This window comes from Chiloscyllium plagiosum, chromosome 29 (genome assembly GCF_004010195.1).
Source record: "Chiloscyllium plagiosum isolate BGI_BamShark_2017 chromosome 29, ASM401019v2, whole genome shotgun sequence".
NCBI classification, from domain to species: Eukaryota; Metazoa; Chordata; class Chondrichthyes; order Orectolobiformes; family Hemiscylliidae; genus Chiloscyllium; species Chiloscyllium plagiosum.
The window spans coordinates 48,376,663-48,395,629 of record NC_057738.1 but is presented as its reverse complement, the minus strand read 5'-3'; the positions used below and the strand labels follow the sequence as shown (position 1 = coordinate 48,395,629).

Genomic DNA, 18,967 nt, shown 5'->3' with positions numbered 1-18,967 from the left:
CTTGATTCCTTTCTGATTTGAAGTCTGGCTATCCCAGCCTATTATATACTTAATGAACTATCATTGATAACCCTTTGTGGTAAAGAATTCTATAGATTCACTACCCTGTGTGAGAAGGGATTTCTCCTCATCTGTGTTAAATGTATGACCCTTTATTCTGAGATTATGCTCACTGGTCTTAGACTCTTGCAGAAGGGGAAGTAATTTTTCCACATCTACCTTGTCACGTCCCCTAAGAAACTTTAGTTTCAATCAGAAAAACCTCTCATTTTTCTATATTCCAATAAGTACAGGGCCAATCTACTCAACCTCTCATAAGACAGACTTTCCCTATGTGGGATCAGCCTAGGGAACCTTCTCTGGACTGCCTCTTATGTCAGTCTATCTTTCCTTAGATAAGGAGCCCAAAACTGTTTACAGGATTTCAGTTGTAGCCTGACTAAGTGTCTTGTATAGTTTTAGCAAAATGCCATTACTTTTATACCTTGTTTCGTGTGAAATAAAGGCTGATATTTCCTTTCCATATTACTTTCTGAACTTAGACACTAGCTTTTTGTGATTCATTGTCAAGGTCTTCCAAACCCCTTTGTTCTGTAGCTTTCTGCAGCCTTTCTCCAAATTGTCCAGAAATGTAACTGGACCAGCCACCTAAATACAGTAGCCACAAGAGCAAATCAGAGACCAAGAAATTTGTAGTAACTCATCTCCTGACTCCTCAAAGCCTGTCCACCATCTACAGAAACAAGTCAGGAGTGTTATGGAATAATCCCCAGTTGCTTGGATGAGTCCAGCTCCAGCAGCACTCAGAAGGTTTATCATTATCCAGGACAAGCAGCCCACTTACTTAGCACCACACCCACAACCTTCAACATTCACTCTCTTCCCACCAAAACACAGTGGAGAAACTCAACAGGACTTTTTGACAGGATTGTCCACACCCACGAACTCTTTCATTGAGAAGGACAAGGGAAATATGAAGTTCCAAGAAAGACCAGGATGTACTCACAGCTTTATTAAGGAAATTAGATTAGATTAGATTAGTTACAGTGTGGAAACAGGCCCTTCGGCCCAACAAGTCCACACCGACCCCGCCGAAGCGCAACCCACCCAGACCCATTCTCCTACATTTACCCCTTCACCTAACACTACGGGCAATTCAGCATGGTCAATTCACCTAACCTGCACATTTTTGGACTGCGGGAGGAAACCGGAGCACCCGGAGGAAACCCACACAGACACGGGGAGAATGTGCAAACTCCACATTGAATTGAACCCGGGAATTGAACCCGGGTCTCTGGCGCTCTGAGGCAGCAGTGCTAATCACTGTGCCACCGTGCCACCCATGTTCCCTCTGCATTCAGCAAGGTGAGAAAAAGATGTTTCCTGCCCAAAATGGCTGATGACATCATCATTTCATCAGACTCTTAAAGTGACAGTCTGCCATGCTTTTACAAATAAACACAATATCCCTCTCCTTTACATCAGGGGTTCCTTTAGTGAAACCTACAATCCAATATACAACAATCAGGAGTCAGGTGTTATGGAGTATATCATTTGTGTATGGCTGGTGTTTATCTTTCTCATTGGCCTTAACCTCTTGTGTTTTAGGTGTACTCAGAATATCATTGGTACTTGTCTTTTCCCAAGATGATTGAATATTTGAGATTCACACAATGTCATGGTTTTCTCCACTGACATACTGTCTCCCTCAGGTGATCCAATTGCTGTTCTGTCTTCTGGTATATCCATTTGGCTCAGTTATTTAAGGATCTTCAACTAATATTATCTCTGGAACATTCATTCTGGTTGCTAACAATTGATCTGGATGTCTTCTCCATACGACATCATCTCTCACCAGTACAGTGTAAGAAACTGGTCCAGTCTGTGCTACAGTGATGGCTAGTACATACCTCACACCAACAAGGTACTTCTCACCAACACCTCTTCACTGTTTTGGAAATCATGTCATTTGGTAATGCTCTCCTGGTGGAAAACTTGATTCTATTGTTTCCTGTCAACAATGTGTTTTGTCATGGCTGGTTTCAGCAAATCAAATGCCGTGTATATCTGACATTTTACCACGAGTGATGTGGGAAGGATTCTGGGTAATCCAAGATGGAGGATGGGAAAATTTCTGGCTGTAACAGCTGCTCCTTTTTTTTTGAGGTATTTTAGATGTTCGAGGTGATTTCCTCAAATTCCAGGAGCAGCAATTATTGTTTTATATGCTGTTGCATTGTTTTGGAACTTTGGAAAAAAAATTCAAAACAACAACAGTTTTAAAAGGGAGAAAACAGACAAAGGAAGCACGTGGTAAGGTCAGTGCAGGAGAGAGAGAGAGAGAGAGAGAGAACGAGAAAACGAACGAAACTGCACAGTTACTGCCTTTGCTGTTTTGAATTCATGTATCGCTGGACTTCAGAGTGCGTCTGGGAAAATTAACAAACAGTGAAATTCACAACTAATCTTGGAGGAACCTGTTTGGGCGAAGTTCACAGCACAGAATCAGATAAGTTAATCATTGTTTTAAGTCTGTCCAACAGAAAGCTGTAGTAATGAGTAGAGTGGGTTATTTCTTGAGGATATGTTTTTGGAGATATATCTTTTGATTAAACTTAAAAGTAAAGCCTAACTATTAATTTAAGCAGGGGCAGTGTTTTGTAGAGGAATATGATGGTGTTATTTTCTGTGTCTGTAGATTTTAAAGGAGCAAAAATGGCCTTTAGTACAGTGGTATGTACTTCTTGTCAGATTTAAAGAGTTTAAAGAGAGTTTAAGGGTTACTGCGGATTATATCTTCCAGAAATGCTGTTGGATGCGAATCTTATCAGATTGAATGGATCGGTTGGAGAGACAGTTAGAAGCAATAAGGAGTTCGCAACAGCATCAGTATGTGATGGATAGCAGTTATAGGAAGGGGGGAAAGTCTCAGATACAGTCGCACAGATGGGTTAACTCCAGTAAAGATAAGAGAGGTAGGCAGCTAGTGCAGGAGTCTTTTGTGAGTATACCCATTTCAAACAGGTATGCTGTTTTGGAAAATATAGGGGGTGATGGATTCTTAGGGGAACGTTTCTGGTATTGAGACTGGCTCTAATGCAACGAGAGGTACGTCGGCTTCCAAGAGATCAATTGTGTTAGGGGAGTCTCTAGTCTGAGGTACAGACAGACGTTTCTGTGGCCAGCAGCAAAGAAGCAGAATGGTGTGTTGCTTCCCTGGTGCCAGGATCAAGGATGTCTCAGAGAGGGTGCAGAATGTTCTCAAAGGGGTGAGGGGCCAGCAGGAGGTCATTGTCCACATTGGAACCAATGATATAGGAAAGGAAAAAGTTGAGATCTGAAGGGAGATTACAGAGAGTTAGGCAGGAATTTAAAAAGGAGGTCCTTGAGAGTAGTAATATCTGGATTATTCCCAGTGCTACAAGCTAGTGAGGGCAGGAATAGGAGGATAGAGCAGATGAATGCATGGATGAGGAGCTGATGTATGGAAGAAGGATTCACATTTTTGGATCATTGGAATCTCTTTTGGGGTAGATGTGACCTGTACAAGAAGGATGGATAGGATTGGCAGCTTAATGTTCCAGGATACAAATGCTACAGGAAGGATAGAAAGGAAGGCAAGAGAGGAGGGGGAGTGGCATTTTTTGACAAGGGATAGCATTACAGCTGTGCTGAGGGAAGATATTCCCGGAAATACATCCAGGGAAGTTATTTGGGTGGAACTGAGAAATAAGAAAGGGATGATCACCTTATTGGGATTGTATTATAGACCCCCCAATTATCAGAAGGAAATTGAGAAACAAACTTGTAAGGAGATCTCAGCTATCTGTAAGAATAACAGGGTAGTTATGGTAGGGGAACAAGGGATAGCATTACAGCTGTGCTGAGGGAAGATATTCCCGGAAATACATATAGGGAAGTTATTTGGGTGGAACTGAGAAATAAGAAAGGGATGATCACCTTATTGGGATTGTATTATAGACCCCCTAACAGTCAGAGGGAAATTGAGAAACAAACCTTTAAGGAGATCTCAGCTATCTAAGAATAATAGGGTGGTTATGGTAGGGGATTTTAAGTTTCGAAACATCGACTGGGACTGCCATAGTGTTAAAGGTTTAGATGGAGAGAAATTTGTTAAGTGTGTACAAGACAATTTTCTGATTCAGTATGTGGATGTACCTATTAGAGAGGATGCAAAACTTGACCTACTCTTGGGAAATAAGGCAGGGCAGGTGACTGAGGTATCAATGGGGGAGCACTTTGGGCCAGCGACCATAATTCTATTCGTTTTAAAATAGTGATGGAAAAGGATAAACCAGATCTAAAAGTTGAAGTTCTAAATTGGAGAAAGGCCAATTTTGACGGTATTAGGCAAGAACTTTCGAAAGCTGATTGGGGGCAGTTATTTGCAGGTAAAGGGACGGCTGGAAAATGGGAAGCCTTCAGAAATGAGATAACAAGAATCAAGAGAAAGTATATTCCTGTCAGGGTGAAAGGGAAGGGTAGTAGGTATAGGGAATGCTGGATGACAAAGGAAATTGAGGGTTTGGTTAAGAAAAAGGAAGCATATGTAAGGTATAGACAGGATAGATCGAGTGAATCCTTAGAAGCGTATAAAGGAAGTAGGAGTATACTTAAGAGGGAAATAAGGAGGGCAAAAAGGGGACATGAGATAGCTTTGGCAAATAGAATTAAGGAGACTCCAAAGGGTTTTTACAAATGCATTAAGGAAAAAAGGGTAACTAGGGAGAGAATAGGGCCCCTCAAAGATCAGCTAGGTGGCCTTTGTGTGGAACTGCAGAAAATGGGGGAGATGCTAAATGAGTATTTTGCATCAGTATTTACTGTGGAAAAGGATATGGAAGATATAGAATGTAGGGAAATAGATGGTAACATCTTGCATAATGTCCAGATTACAGAGGAGGAAGTGCTGGATGTTTTAAAATGGGTAAAGATGGATAAATCCCCAGGACCTGATCAGGTGTACCCAAGAACTCTGTGGGAAGCTTGAGAAGTGATTGCTGGGCCTCTTGCTGAGATATTTGTATCATCGATAGTCACAGGTGAGGTGCCGGAAGACTGGAGGTTGGCAAACATGGTGGCACTGTTTAAGAAGGGCAGTAAATACAAGCCAGGGAACTATAGACTGGTGAGCCTGATGTCGGTGGTGGGCAAGTTGTTGGAGGGAATCCTGAGGGACAGGATGTACATGTATGTGGAAAGGCAAGGACTGATTAGGGCTAGTCAACATGGCTTTGTACGTGGGAAATCATGTCTCACAAACTTGATTGAGTTTTTTGAAGAAGTAACAAACAGGAGTGATGAGGGCAGAGCAGTAGATGTGATCTATGTGGACTTCAGTAAGGCGTTCGACAAGGTTCCCCATGGGAGACTGATTAGCAAGGTTAGATCTCATAGAATACAGGGAGAACTGGCCATTTGGATACAGAACTGGCTCAAAGGTAGAAGACAGAGGATGGTGGTGGAGGGTTGTTTTTCAGACTGGAGGCCTGTGACCAGTGGAGTGCCACAAGGATCGGTGTTGGGTCCTCTACTTTTTGTCATTTACATAAATGATTTGGATGCGAGCATAAGAGGTACAATTAGTAAGTTTGCAGATGACACCAGAATTGGAGATGTAGTGGACAGTGAAGAGGGTTTCTTCAGATTACAGCAGGATCTTGACCAGATAGGCCAATGGGCTGAGAAGTGGCAGATGGAGATAAATGCAAGGTGCTGCATTTTGGGAAAGCAAATGTTAGCAGGACTTATACACTTAATGGTAAGGTCCTCGGGAGTGTTGCTGAACAAAGAGACCTTGGATTGCAGGTTCATAGCTCCTTGAAAGTGGAGTCACAGGTAGATAGGATAGTGAAGAAGGCTTTTGATAAGCTTTCTTTTATTGGTCAGAATATTGAGTACAGGAGTTGGTTGTGTAGGACATTGGTTAGGCCACTGTTGGAATATTGCCATCAATTTTGGTGTTCTTCCTATCGGAAAGATGTTGTGAAACTTGAAAGGGTTCAGAAAAGATTTACAAGGATGTTGCCAGGGTTGGAGGATTTGAGCTATAGGGAGAGGCTAAACAGGCAGGGGCTGTTTTCCCTGGAGTGTCGGGGGCGAGGGCAAGCTGCACATATTCATGCCCTCGCCTCAATTTCGGAGTTGAGCTCTGGCCAGCAAAAATAGCTTCTGACTATCTCCTTCATTCTGACAAAGCCACAGTGACCCTCGGGTAGATGATGTAACACACATTTCCTCAGCTGTGGTTGAATGATGACCCTCCTTGCCCACAGGAGACTTTCAGCTTGAATAGATAGTTCTATCTTCCTTGTGACACAGCTTCAGTTCAAGGGTTGTTCCTGTGATCTTGACACAAAGAATCAAGCCCATCACTTTTGATTGTAGTGGATCACATCTAGTATACTTCTTAACTAGCCACGACCCTGCCATGACCAGAGTGTTCTCTACTTGTTTGAAGTGTAGTCCACTCGTGGCAATGGTCTTCTATAAAGCCCATCAGCATTCCCATATAAGTTAGATTGCTCATAATTAACCATATAAGTGTATACAACAATGTCCACCACTGCATACAGATCACTGTTAGACATGGTATCCCTACAGGAGGCTGAAATCTTGGGTCAATGATCTGTGGTCTGTTAGTGGGCAAATTCCCAACAATACAGGTATTGGTGAATCATCTAATGACAAAAAGTATCCCTTAAGCTTCTTTTTCAATCTGTGCACAGTTTGTTTCTGCTTTCTTTAATGATCTTGATTAAAAATCTATTGACTTCATCATTGCATAATGAGTGAGAAACGACTATTTAAAACTCACTAAGCTTGGGGAGCGCGGCCTAGTCTGCGGAGAGCAGTTGGAATTCAGAGCAGTAACACGGAGTGAGTATAAAACTCACTGAGCTTGGCCTAGTCTGCACCAACCCTCTGAAGAGTAACCCACCCAGACCCAATTCCCTCTGACTAATGCACCTAATACGATGGCCAATTCACCTGACTTACACATCTTTGGATTGTGGGAGGAAACCGGAGCACCCAGAGGAAACCCACACAGACACAGGGAGAATGTGCAAACTCCACACAGACAGTCGCCCAAGGCTGGAATCGAACCTGCGTCCCTGGCGCTGTGAGGCAGCAGTGCTAACACTAAGTCACCGTGCCACCATGAGGGTATGAAAACTAGCATAAGGGCACTTTATCTGAACACTCGTAGCATTCATAACAAGTTCAATGAGTTAGCGGCACAGATCATCATGAATAAATATGATTTAGTATCCATTACAGAGACATGGTTACAGGATGGTCAGGACTGGGAGTTAAATGTCCAGGGATGTCAGACTATTCAGAAGGACAGACAGGAAGGTAAAGGAGGTGGTGTAGCTCTGATATTCAAGGACGACATCAAGGCAGTGCTGAGGGATGATATAGGTTCTATGGAGAATAAGGTTGAATCCATTTGGATGGAAATTAGAAATTCTAAGAAGAAAAAGTCACTGATAGGCATAGTCTATAGGCCACCAAATAGTAACATTACACTGGGGCAGGTAATAAACAAAGAAATAACTCATGCCTATAAAGATGGTTATGGCAGTTATCATGAGCGTTTTTAATCTAGATGTCAATTGGTCAAATCAGCTCGGTCAGGATACATAGAACACAGAAGATAACAGCGCAGTACAGGCCTTTCGGTCCTCGATGATTCCACAGGTCGGTGCAACAATCTGAAGCCCATCTAACCTACACTATTCAATTCTCGTCTATATGCCTATCCAATGAGCATTTAAATTCCCTTAAAATTGGTGAGTCTACTACAGTTGTTGTAGTAGAGGGTAGACTAGGCGAAAGTGAGGATTGCATATGCTGGAGATCAGAGTCTAGCTTAGAGTGGTGCTGGAAAAGCAGAGCAGGTCAGGCAGCATCCGAGGAGCAGGAAAATTGACATTTTGGGCAAAAGCCTTCATCAGGAATCAGCCCTTCCTGATGAAGGGCTTTTGCCCAAAATGCTGATTTTCCTGCTCCTCGGATGCTGCCTGACCTGCTCTGCTTTTCCAGCACCACTCTAATCTAGTAGAGGGTAGACTAAAGGAGGACTTTGTAGAGTGTATCCATGATAGTTTTCTTGAACAGCATGTAATGGAACCAACAAGGGAGCAAACTATCTTAGATCTGGTCCTGTGTAATGAGACAGGAATAATTAATGACCGCATAGTTAGGGATCCTCTTGGAAGGAGCAATGAAAGAATGGTTGAATTTAGAATACAGATGGAAGTGTGAAGATAAAATCCAATACCAGGGCTCTGTGCTTAAACAAGGGAGACTACAACAGAATGAGGGAGAACTTGTCTAAAGTCGACTAGAAACAAAGATTTTATGGTGGGACAATTGATGAGCAGTGGAGGAGTTTCAAAGCAATTTCTCAAAGTGCTCGGCAAAAGTATATTCCAATGAAAAGGAAGGACTGTAAGGGGGAATCTGCCATGGGAAATAAGGAAGGTGATCAAATTGAAAGGGAAGGCATACAAAGTGGCCAAGATCAGTGGGAAACTAGAAGATTGTGAAAACTTTAAAGGTCAACAGAAAGCCGCAAAAAGAGCTCTAAAAAAAGTAAGATAGAACATTAGAAAAAACTAGCACAGAATATAAAGACAGATCACAAACGTTTCTATCAATATATAAAACAAAAAAGTATGGCTAAAGTTAAGTTAGTCCTTTGATGAGAAGGGGAATTCAGTTATGGGATATGATGAAATGGCCAAGGCATTGAATAAGTATTTTGTGCCAGTCTTCACAGTGGAGGACCCTAATAACATGCAATAAGTGACAAAGAGTCAAAGGTAGGTGAGGACCTGGAAACAATCATTATTACAAAAGAGCTAGTATTAGGCAAGTTAATGGAGCTAAGAATAGACAAGCCTCCTGGTCCTGATGGAACGCATCCCAGGGTACTAAAAGAGATGGCAGGAGAAATAGACCCAGCAGATTGGAAAACAGCAAATGTGATGCCACTGTTTAAAAAGAGAGATGGACAAAAGATGGAGAATTATAGACTGGTTAGCATAACTTCTGCAGTGGGGAAGATACTTGAGTCAATTCTCAAGGAAGAAATAGCAAGACATCTATGTGGAAATTTCTTGTTGGGCAGGTGCAGCATGGGTTCATGAAGGGGAGGTCGTGCTTAGCTAATCTTCTGGAATTCTATGAAGACATTACGAGCACGGTGAACAATGGGGACTCAGTCAATGTGGTATACCTAGATTTCGAAAAGGCCTTTGACAAGGTGCTATACAATAGGCTGCTGCATAAGACAAAGTTACCTGGTGTTATGGGTAACGTATGAGCATGGATACAGGATTGGTTGACTAGCAGGAAGCAAAGAGTGAATATAAATGAGTGCTATTCTGGTTGGTATTCAGTAACTAGTGGTGTGCCTCAGGGATCAGTGTTGGGACCACAATTATTCACAATTTATATAGATGATTTGGAATTGGGGACCATATGTAGTGTGTCAAAGTTTGCAGATGACACTAAAATGAGTGGCAAAGCAAAGTATACAGAGGACTGTGAAAGTTTGCAGAGGAACATGAGTGAGGGCAAAGGTCTGGCAGATGGAATACAATGTTAATAAATGTGAAGTCATCCATTTTGGTCGGAGTAACAGCAAAACAGATGATTACTTGAATGGTAAAAAGTTGCAGCATGCTGCTGTGCAGAGGGATCTGGGTGTCCTTGTGCATGAATCGCAGAAGGTTGATCTACAGGCATAACAGGTAATTAAAAAGGCAAATGGGATTTTGTCCTTCATTGTTAAAGGGATCGCGTTTAAAAGCAGAGAGGTTATGTTGCAGCTATACAGGTTGCAGGTGAGGCACCTGGAGTACTGTGTGCAGATTTGGTTTCCTTACTTGAGAAAGGATGCACTGGCACTGGAGAGGGTGCAGAGGAGGTTGATTCTTGAGTTGAGGGGGTTGGCTTATGAGGAGACACTGAGTAGACAGAGATTATATTCATTGGAATTTAGAAGAATGAGGGGCAATCTTACAGAAACATATAAAATTATGAAGGGAATAGATAAGATAGAGGTAGAGAGGATGTTTCCACTGGCAGGTGAAACTAGGACAAGAGAGCGTAGCCTCAATATTTGGGAGAGCAGATTTAGGACTGAATAGAGAAGGAACTTCTTCACCCAGAGGATTGTAAAGCTATGGGGTTCCTTGTCCAGTGAAGTAGTTGACACTACTTCAGTGAACGTTTTTAAAGCTAAGATAGATTTTGTTTTGAACAATAAACGAATTGAGTTATTGTGGGTGGGGTAAGTGGAGCTGAGGTATAAAAAGATCAGCCATGATCTTATTGAATGGTGGAACAGATGCGAAGGATGAGATGTCCTACTCCTGCTCCTACCTCTTATCTTCTTATGACTGCTCCCACTCCACATGGTGGTGCATCGCATGCCAGTTGCAATGGGTCAAAATGGATCAGGACTTCTGACTTTCAGAAAGCCACTTTGGCTTGTGTAAGGGCTCTTTCACATTGATCTTCCCATTTCCAATTCTTGTTTTGGCACAAGAATAAATAGTGCAGCAGCTTGAGAATGATTGGAGGTTTGCCATAGTAATTTAGGGAGCCCAAAAAAGGATCATAGTTGGTTTACATTTTTTGGTGTTGATGCCTTAGTTGTGGCTTTTACTTTTGAAGATGACTTGTATAGTCCCTTAGCATCAATGATGTGGTCTAAATATTTGATGAAATGATTTAAAAATTCACACTTTTCTTTCCTGACTCTGATGATAATCTTCAAGTTTCTGCAGAGTAACATCTAAACTGTAAGGATGGTCTTTTTGTTTATCTCTGTGATTAAAATGTTGTCTCGATAACACTGGACTCATTCCAATCCACTAAAAACCTAATCAATGGCACACTGGAATAACCAGGTGCAGATGTAATTCTGATGGACATCTCCTGTATTTGAATAATTCTTGTGTGCTACAATCATCAATATTTTCTGTGACTGAGGATTTACATTCATCTGGAGATACACTTGACTGAAAAGCTGACCTCCAGCTAGTGCAACAAATAGGTCATCAATTAAAGGCAAGAGATACATCTCAGCACATAGTGCCAGATGAATTGTGGACCTTAAAATTGTTGCAGATGTGTACCCATCCATCTTTCTTCATTGCTGGTGCAACAGATGTGGCCCAGTCACTCAAATTTACAGGTTCAAACACTCCCATCTTGACCAGTCTCTCTAGTTCTGTCTCACCCCTTGGTCAGATTGCATAAGGCACCAATGTTGTCTTATGACATTTTTCTTGATTCTGATCCTTGATTTTCAGTTTGACAGAGATCTTTTCATGCTTCTCAGATGTCCCCTGAAAACAATGGTACACTTGTTAAGAATGTTTGACTAATCACTCTCAGAATCTGTCAAGCAATTTATTTCAGCCCAGTTGAATTTGATTCTGTCCAATCACATTCTTCCCAATAATGCTGGAAAATTTCTTTTGACAATGTGTAAAGGCAAGTTCTCAGACTGACCGTATCACTGAGTAATCACATTGAAACAAGTCCTTAAAGGCATCACTTCACTTGTGAATGTTCTTAGAACAATGTTTGAGAACTGCAGCTGAACATGACTCAGCTGATTCCAGCACACTTTCAGGTACCAATGAAACCACCCCTGCGGTGTCCACCTCCACTCTGACTGGTTTGCTGTTTAGTAACAGCTCCTCTTTGGACTGGGAGTCTGGGCTTTTCTCATGCCTGTTTGTGTTGTGTAGAGTTTCTTCTTACTCGGTTTCTGTACTTTCACTGTATGTTTTTTTGTGTTCTCAAACGTGCCCATTCAATGTGGCTTTTTTTTAAACACTGTCCTGTGTACAGCTTCTTTGTTCCAGCAATGTGCTGCTAATGGCTTGTTTTTCCACACTGATGGCAGTCTGGAGCTTGTGTTGATGCATGTCTCTCCACTTTCTTTAATTCTGGGTTCCTTTCTGTTATTAATCTCTTATGGATTGCTTCACATCTTAAACCACACACCAGTCAGTCTCTGATAATATCATTTAAGTTGTTTTTGAACTTGCAACATTCGGAAAACTTCTTTAAAATTGCTATAAGCTGGAAGATATATTCACCATTATGCTGTATAATCTGAAACTTTCAGCAATCAACAATGGTTTTGGTGAAAATGGTTCTATATATTGCCTACTGTTCCTTCAGAAGTTTTGGAATCCAGCCTTCCTGGCTGTACCAGGCTCTTCAGGAGGTTAAAAGACTTTCCTCCATAATACTCAGGAGGACCACATGTTAAACTTCTACTTACCTGGGGTGAGTTTTTTTTTGCTGACTGTGCCTGTGGAGTGATGGCATCTTTTGATTTATTTTCTTTTTATCAGTGTCTCAGAGATCTGCAGTGAAGACAATGATTGGTTTGTTTTTGACAAATCAGTGGATCAGAAAGCAGTATTTAGCTTCAGTGCCAGTTTTTGTCTCTTGTTCCCAGAAATACCAGGAGACTGAAGTGTTAAAGAGCAGGAGCTTTATGAACAAGGTGTATGCTCTGCAAGCAGCCAGGTTAGACTAAGCTGTTCCATCCCCAAATGGCTGATGACATCAATATGTCACATGATCAGACTCTTAAGGTGACAGTCCACCATACTTACACAAATACACAATGGGCAACAACACTATCACCTGTAAAAACCGAAAGAACCGCAGATGCTATAAATCAGAAATAAATGCAGAACATGCTGGAAAATCTCAGCAGGTCAGGCAGCATCTGTGAAAAGAAATCAAAGATAAATATTTTGGGTCTGGTGACTGGGTCACTGGACCCAAAATGTACCACCACCTGCAAATTCCCTTCCAAGTAGACACCATCCTCACTTAGAAATATATATTCTTTCACTATCTCTGGGTCAAAATCCTGAATTCCCTTCTTAACAACATTGTAGATGTACCTACACCGCAAGGAGTGTAGCTGTTCAAGAAGGCAGCTCACCACCACCTGTAGGGCAATTAGGGATATTTGATTAATTGATTGGTTGTTGTACTTGGAATCGTACGGTCATACAGCACAGAAACAGACCCTTCAGTCCAACCTGTCTATGCTGAACATAATCCCAAACTAAACTCATCTCATTTGCCTGCTCCTGTCCCATATCCCTCCAAATCTTTCCTATTCATGTACTTATCCAGTTTTACCCACATCCACCACTTCCTCAGGAAGTTCATTCCACATGCAAACCAACCTATGTGTAAAAAATTTGCCTCATCTCTTTTTTAAATCTCTCTCCCCACACCTTAAAAATGTGTCCCCTAGTCTTGAAAAAAAACAACTATCATTAACTCTAATCGATGCTCCTCATTATTTTATAAGCTACTGTCAAGTTTCTTCTCAACCTCCAATGCTCTACTGAAAATAGTCCCAGTCTATCACGACTTTCTTTATAACTTAAACCTTCCATACCCTGCATCCTGGCAAATCTTTCCAGAACCCTCTCCAGTTTAATATTATCCTTCCTATGACTGGAAAGCCAGAACTGGACACAATATTCCAAAAGAGGCCTCACTATAGTCCTGTACAACTTCAAACTCCTAAAATCAAAGGACTGAGCAATGAAGGCAAGCATGCCAAATGCCTTTTTAACCACCCTGTCTGTATATGACACAAACTTCAAAGAATTATGTACCACCACCTGACGTTCCTCTATTCTACAACACTACCCAAGGCCTTACCATATAATTGTATAAACCCTGTTTGTTGTACCAAAATGCAATACCTCGCAGTTATTCAGATTGAATTCCATCTGCCATTTTTAAGCCCATTGACCCATTTCATCAAGATCCCTTTGTAATCTTAGAAAGCCTTCTTTGATGTCTACTATGGCACCAAGTTTGGTGTCATCCACAAACTTACTAACCATGCCTTCTATATTCTCATCCAAATCATGTACTGAAATACAGTGGAAAGTGTTGTTTTGTTTGCTACACAGGCAGACTGTACCATACAAAGTTTCAGGGTAGCAGAACAGAGTGCAGAATACAGTGTTACAGCCACAGAATAGGTGCAAAGAGAGAGGGATAAAGTCCAATGACAGCAGAGAAGAAGCTATTCTTGAATCTATTTGTATGCATATACAAAGTTTTATATCTTCTGCCCGATGGAAGAAAATGGAAGACAGTATAACTGGGGTGAGAAGGATCTTTGATGATGCTGGTTACTTTCCTGAGGCAGCAGGACATATAGATGATGTCAATGGAACCCACTTCCCATGATAAAACAAAACAGCAATAATGTCCTCGAAGTCTCGTAAATGACAAATGAAGAAAATAATTCATTTGACTTGATCAATGTAACTTTCTACATATTTTAATCTTCTCCTGTATGATTAGCCTAAGCAACAGAAATATGCTGCATTATCCTCAACAAAGAACAACAATTTACTATTGCGCTTTATTTCCCTGCAGGTCAGCTCCTCGTGGAAAAGTCAGTCTTCTGCAGTTTAGACAAAGTTTCTCCTTTTGTCATCCTGTGTTAGGACTTTATTACATCAAGGTTCAAAAATGCAACTGAAAATAAATGAGGCAGTTATGTCCTTGTTATTTATGAACCGTTTAAAAATAATTGCCACTTGTGCTGCCGAGGCAATAGATTTCAAAAGTAGGTTATTGTATGAAAAAGATCAGAATGAGTCAAAATGCTTTCTGCTCCTATACCAATGCTTTACACTTTAAACTCTAAGAAGTGATTTTGCATGTGGAAGAAAATCTTTTATTTTGATAGCACCTTTTGCAACTATAAGATGTCCCATAACCTTTTACAGATGTAACTTCGAAAGCCAATTGCAGCCAATTTGTGCAGAGCAAACTCTCACAAACAGTGATGTGATAAGAAGCAGGTTTATGTTTGCAGGGCTATAGATTGAGAAATTAACATTGCCAAATTAAACAAGGAGAATACATCTTCTTCTCTTCCAGTTGTGGCTGTGGGATATTTCATATCCATTGGAGACGGCACATGGAGTCTTAGTTGAACAGTTCATCTCAAAGACAGCACCTTGAACAGTGCAGTACACCTGCAGACATGTTCATGAGTGAGAGTCAAACATACTGCCTTCTGATCCTATGGTGTATGTGGTACTTGCATTGATCTATAGCTAACACTCAGGAGAAAGCATCCATTCCACAGAAGGTCTTGAATGATCTTTCAATGGGACAGTACGGGTTAAAGCACTGGAGACAGTCACAAGGCACTTCTTCAGAGAATGTTTTAGAGAACGAGCCAGTTGTGTTAAACTGCTTTCCTTACCAGTGCCAATTTGTGATTCTTTTGTCTGGAGGTGGCCCCTAGCCATGCTATCAGAATTCACACCAGCATGCACAAAACAATTCCACTTCCATTGACAGAACACTCTCATTTCTCTAACAAGAACAAATTACTGCAAAAACTCAGCAGGTCTGGCAGTATCTGTAGAGAGATTATCTGTGCAAAGTTAGCATTTCAAGTCCAGTGAACCTACTTCACAATTGATTGTATCTTTGGAAAAGGTTGGGATATATGCTGAGAATTGGATAGGGGGAGGACTTGGAGTAAATGATAGGTGGAGATGGAGCCCAGAGAGAGAGAGAGAGAGAGAGAGAGTGAAAAACAGGGAGGCGGACAAAGGAAAGGGTTAAGTCAGCCTGGGAGAATAAACAGCTGTTCATGGCTACCCATTACTCTGATGTTGTGGGTCTCAGCAGCAACAAGAAGATACAGAACATGCTCAAATGTATCAGTCTGCATCACTCCCAGCACTATGGATTCTAGCAATGGGTCATGGGTCTTCCTGCTCAGGAGAGTAGCTGCAGCTGACTGCTGTGCAGGTGTAGACATGGCAACCACTGAAGCTGTCACAGTGACAAGTAAGACCAGTTTATTTTAATCATTCTTCACTTTGCCAGCCATCACCACAAGATGGTGGTTGTCAGTATTCCTTCTAATTTTATTCTTGGTAACATGCGCCCCCAAGGCCCATGCAGCAGTGAATTCTCAAAGCAGAAGTCAATGCTGTGACCAGTGTACCTACACCAATCACTGTGGGTGGAACTTTGATGTAGCTGCACATCCACACGGCTTCCTGGGAACGTTGGTGGTTATCCCAATGTAGATTGGAAATTAAGATCAAGCCAAGATGTGAAACATTTGATACTCCAGATAGTTCACAGCTGTGACGGATGTCTCACAAAGTGTGTGATTTACATATGTTTTAATATCATTTGCTTTTAAGTTTGTATGTTTGAATTGATGACTTATAGGTTTTTCTGTGTGTCTGAAGGATTTAATGATTAACTTGTAAATATTTCTGCAGCCATGGTGACTTATTTTAAAACAACTTGAAAGAGAGTTCGCTCTAAGAACTAATGGGTCTTTGTGTACATTAGGAGAATTTATGACAGAGCAAGGTAAACAAATGTGCTTCAAAATTTCTATTAGAAATTTCTGGGCTTGGATTTGTTTTAAACTTAAGGGAAACACAGAGAGCCTGAAAATAAGTGTTAATTTTAATTTCAGTTTGGGGCAGTTCTGCAGAAGGATCCTTGAATAAAGATGAATGTGAAATGCATACTCCTGAGAAAGGGAGAAGATAATAAAAATCAATAAGACAATAAGAAATAGGAAGAGGAGGAGGCTGTTTAGCCCCTTGAGCCTGCTCCATCATTCAATAGGATCATGGCTGTTCAGATGCTCCTCACATGCACTTTCCTGCTCTTTCTCCATGGTACACTCTGCCTGTAGAACATGCAAAACAACAACTTTCACTGTACTTTGGTACATGTGACAACAATAAATCAAATCAAACTTTTTATTCCCTGACTGATAAGAATCTAGCTCAGCCTTAAATATACACAAGGACTCTACCCCCAAAACTCCCTTTGGCAACTCTCTGAAAGAAGAAATTCTTCCTCATCCTAGTCTTAAATTGGTGTCCCTTTATTCTGAGACTGTACCTTCTGGTCCTGGACTATCCCATGAGGGGTAACATCCTCTCAGCAATTACTCTGTCACGGTCCTTTAGAATCCTGTATGTTTCAATGAAATCATCTCTCAGTCTTCTAATTTACAATGAGGAGAGTCTGAAACTGGTCAACCTTTGCTCGTAAGACAATCCCTCCCGTACCACGGATCATCCCAGCGAACCTCCTCTGAACTGCCTCCAGTGAAATAACATTGTTTCTTAGTTAAGGGGACCAAAGCACTCAGATTCATAAAATCATACATCACAGAAACAGACCCTTCGGTCCAACTAGTCAGTGCCGACTACGTTCCCAAATTAAACTAGTCCCACTTGACTGCATTTGGCCATATCCTGCCAAATCTTTCCTATTCACATACTTATCTAAACGTTGTAACTGTACCTGCATCCAACACTTCCCCTGACAGTTCATTCCTCATATGAACCATTCTGTGTAAACAAATTGCCCATCACGCCCATTTTTAATGTCCTCTCACATTAAAAATATGCCCTCTAGTTTTGAACTCCCCCACCCTAGTGAAAAGACCTTTGCTATTCACCTTATCTATGCCCTTCATGATTTTATAAGCCTTTATGAGGTCACCCCTCAACCTTCTACACTCCAGTGAAAAACATCCCAACCTATCCAACCTCTCCTAACTCAAACCCTCCATTCCCAGCAACATCCTGGTAAATCTTCTCTGAACCCTCTCCAATTTACATCCTTCCTATCACAAGGCAACCAGTACTATACACAGTACTCCAGAAGATGCCTCACCAAAGTCCCGTACTACCTCAACATGATGTCCCAACTCCAAAACCCAAAGATCACAGCAATGAAGGCAAGTGAGCTAAATACCTTCTTAACCACCCTGTCTACCTCTGATGCAAATTTCAAAGAATTAAGTGCCTGAACTCCTAGGTGTCTCTGTTCTACAACATCACCCATGGCCTTACTTTTACTTGTATAAGTCCTGCCCTGGTTTGTTTTACTAAAATGCAATTCGTTGCATTTATCCAAATTAAACTCCACCAGTCACTCCTCAGCCCATTGACCCAATTGAGCAAGATCTCTTTGCAATCTTAAATAACCTTCTTCACTGTTGACTATACCATCAATTTTGATGCCATCCACAAACTTACTAATCATGCCTCCTACATTATCGTCCAAATAGTTTATATAAATGATTAACAAAAGTGGACCCAGCACCAATCTCTGCACTAGAACACCACTGGTCACAGGCCTCCAGTGCAAAAAACAACCTTCCACCACTACCCTCTGTTTCCTCCAGTCAAACCAATTTTATATTTAATTGGCAAGCCCTCCCTGAGTCCCACGTGATCTAACTTTACTAATTAGTCTACAATGCAGAACCTTGTCAAAGATTCAATAAAGTCCATGTAAACAACATCTACCATTCTGCCCCCAATTTTTTTGGTTACTCAAAAAAAAAATCACGTTTGTGAGGCATGATTATCCTCAATTTCTATCTCAGGCGACCGAATCAACACGGACATCTACTACAAACCAACCGACTCCCACAGCTACCTGGACTACACCTCCTCCCATCCTGCCCCCTGTAAAAACACCATCCCATTCTCCCAATTCCTTCGACCCCGCCGCATCTGCTCCCAGGAGGACCAGTTCCAAAAACACACAACCCAGATGGCCTCCTTCTTCAAGGACCGCAATTTCCCCCCCGACGTGGTCGACGGTGCCCTCCACCGCATCTCCTCCACTTCCCGCTCCTCCCCCCTTGAGCCCCGCCCCTCCAACCGCCACCAGGACAGAACCCCACTGGTCCTCACCTACCACCCCACCAATCTCCATGTACAGCGCATCATCCGCCGCCATTTCCGCCACCTCCAAACGGACCCCACCACCAAGGATATATTTCCCTCCCCTCCCCTATCAGCATTCCGTAAAGACCACTCCCTCCGTGACTCCCCCG

General features: G+C 41.7%; 1 protein-coding gene across 1 annotated transcript in view; it reads right to left on the bottom strand.

Moving 5' to 3' along the window:
* Nucleotides 1-18,967, bottom strand: part of LOC122564569 (uncharacterized protein KIAA1522 homolog) — a 281,052-nt gene that overhangs the window by 215,125 nt on the left and 46,960 nt on the right. The gene's annotated exons all lie outside the window — the stretch shown is intronic.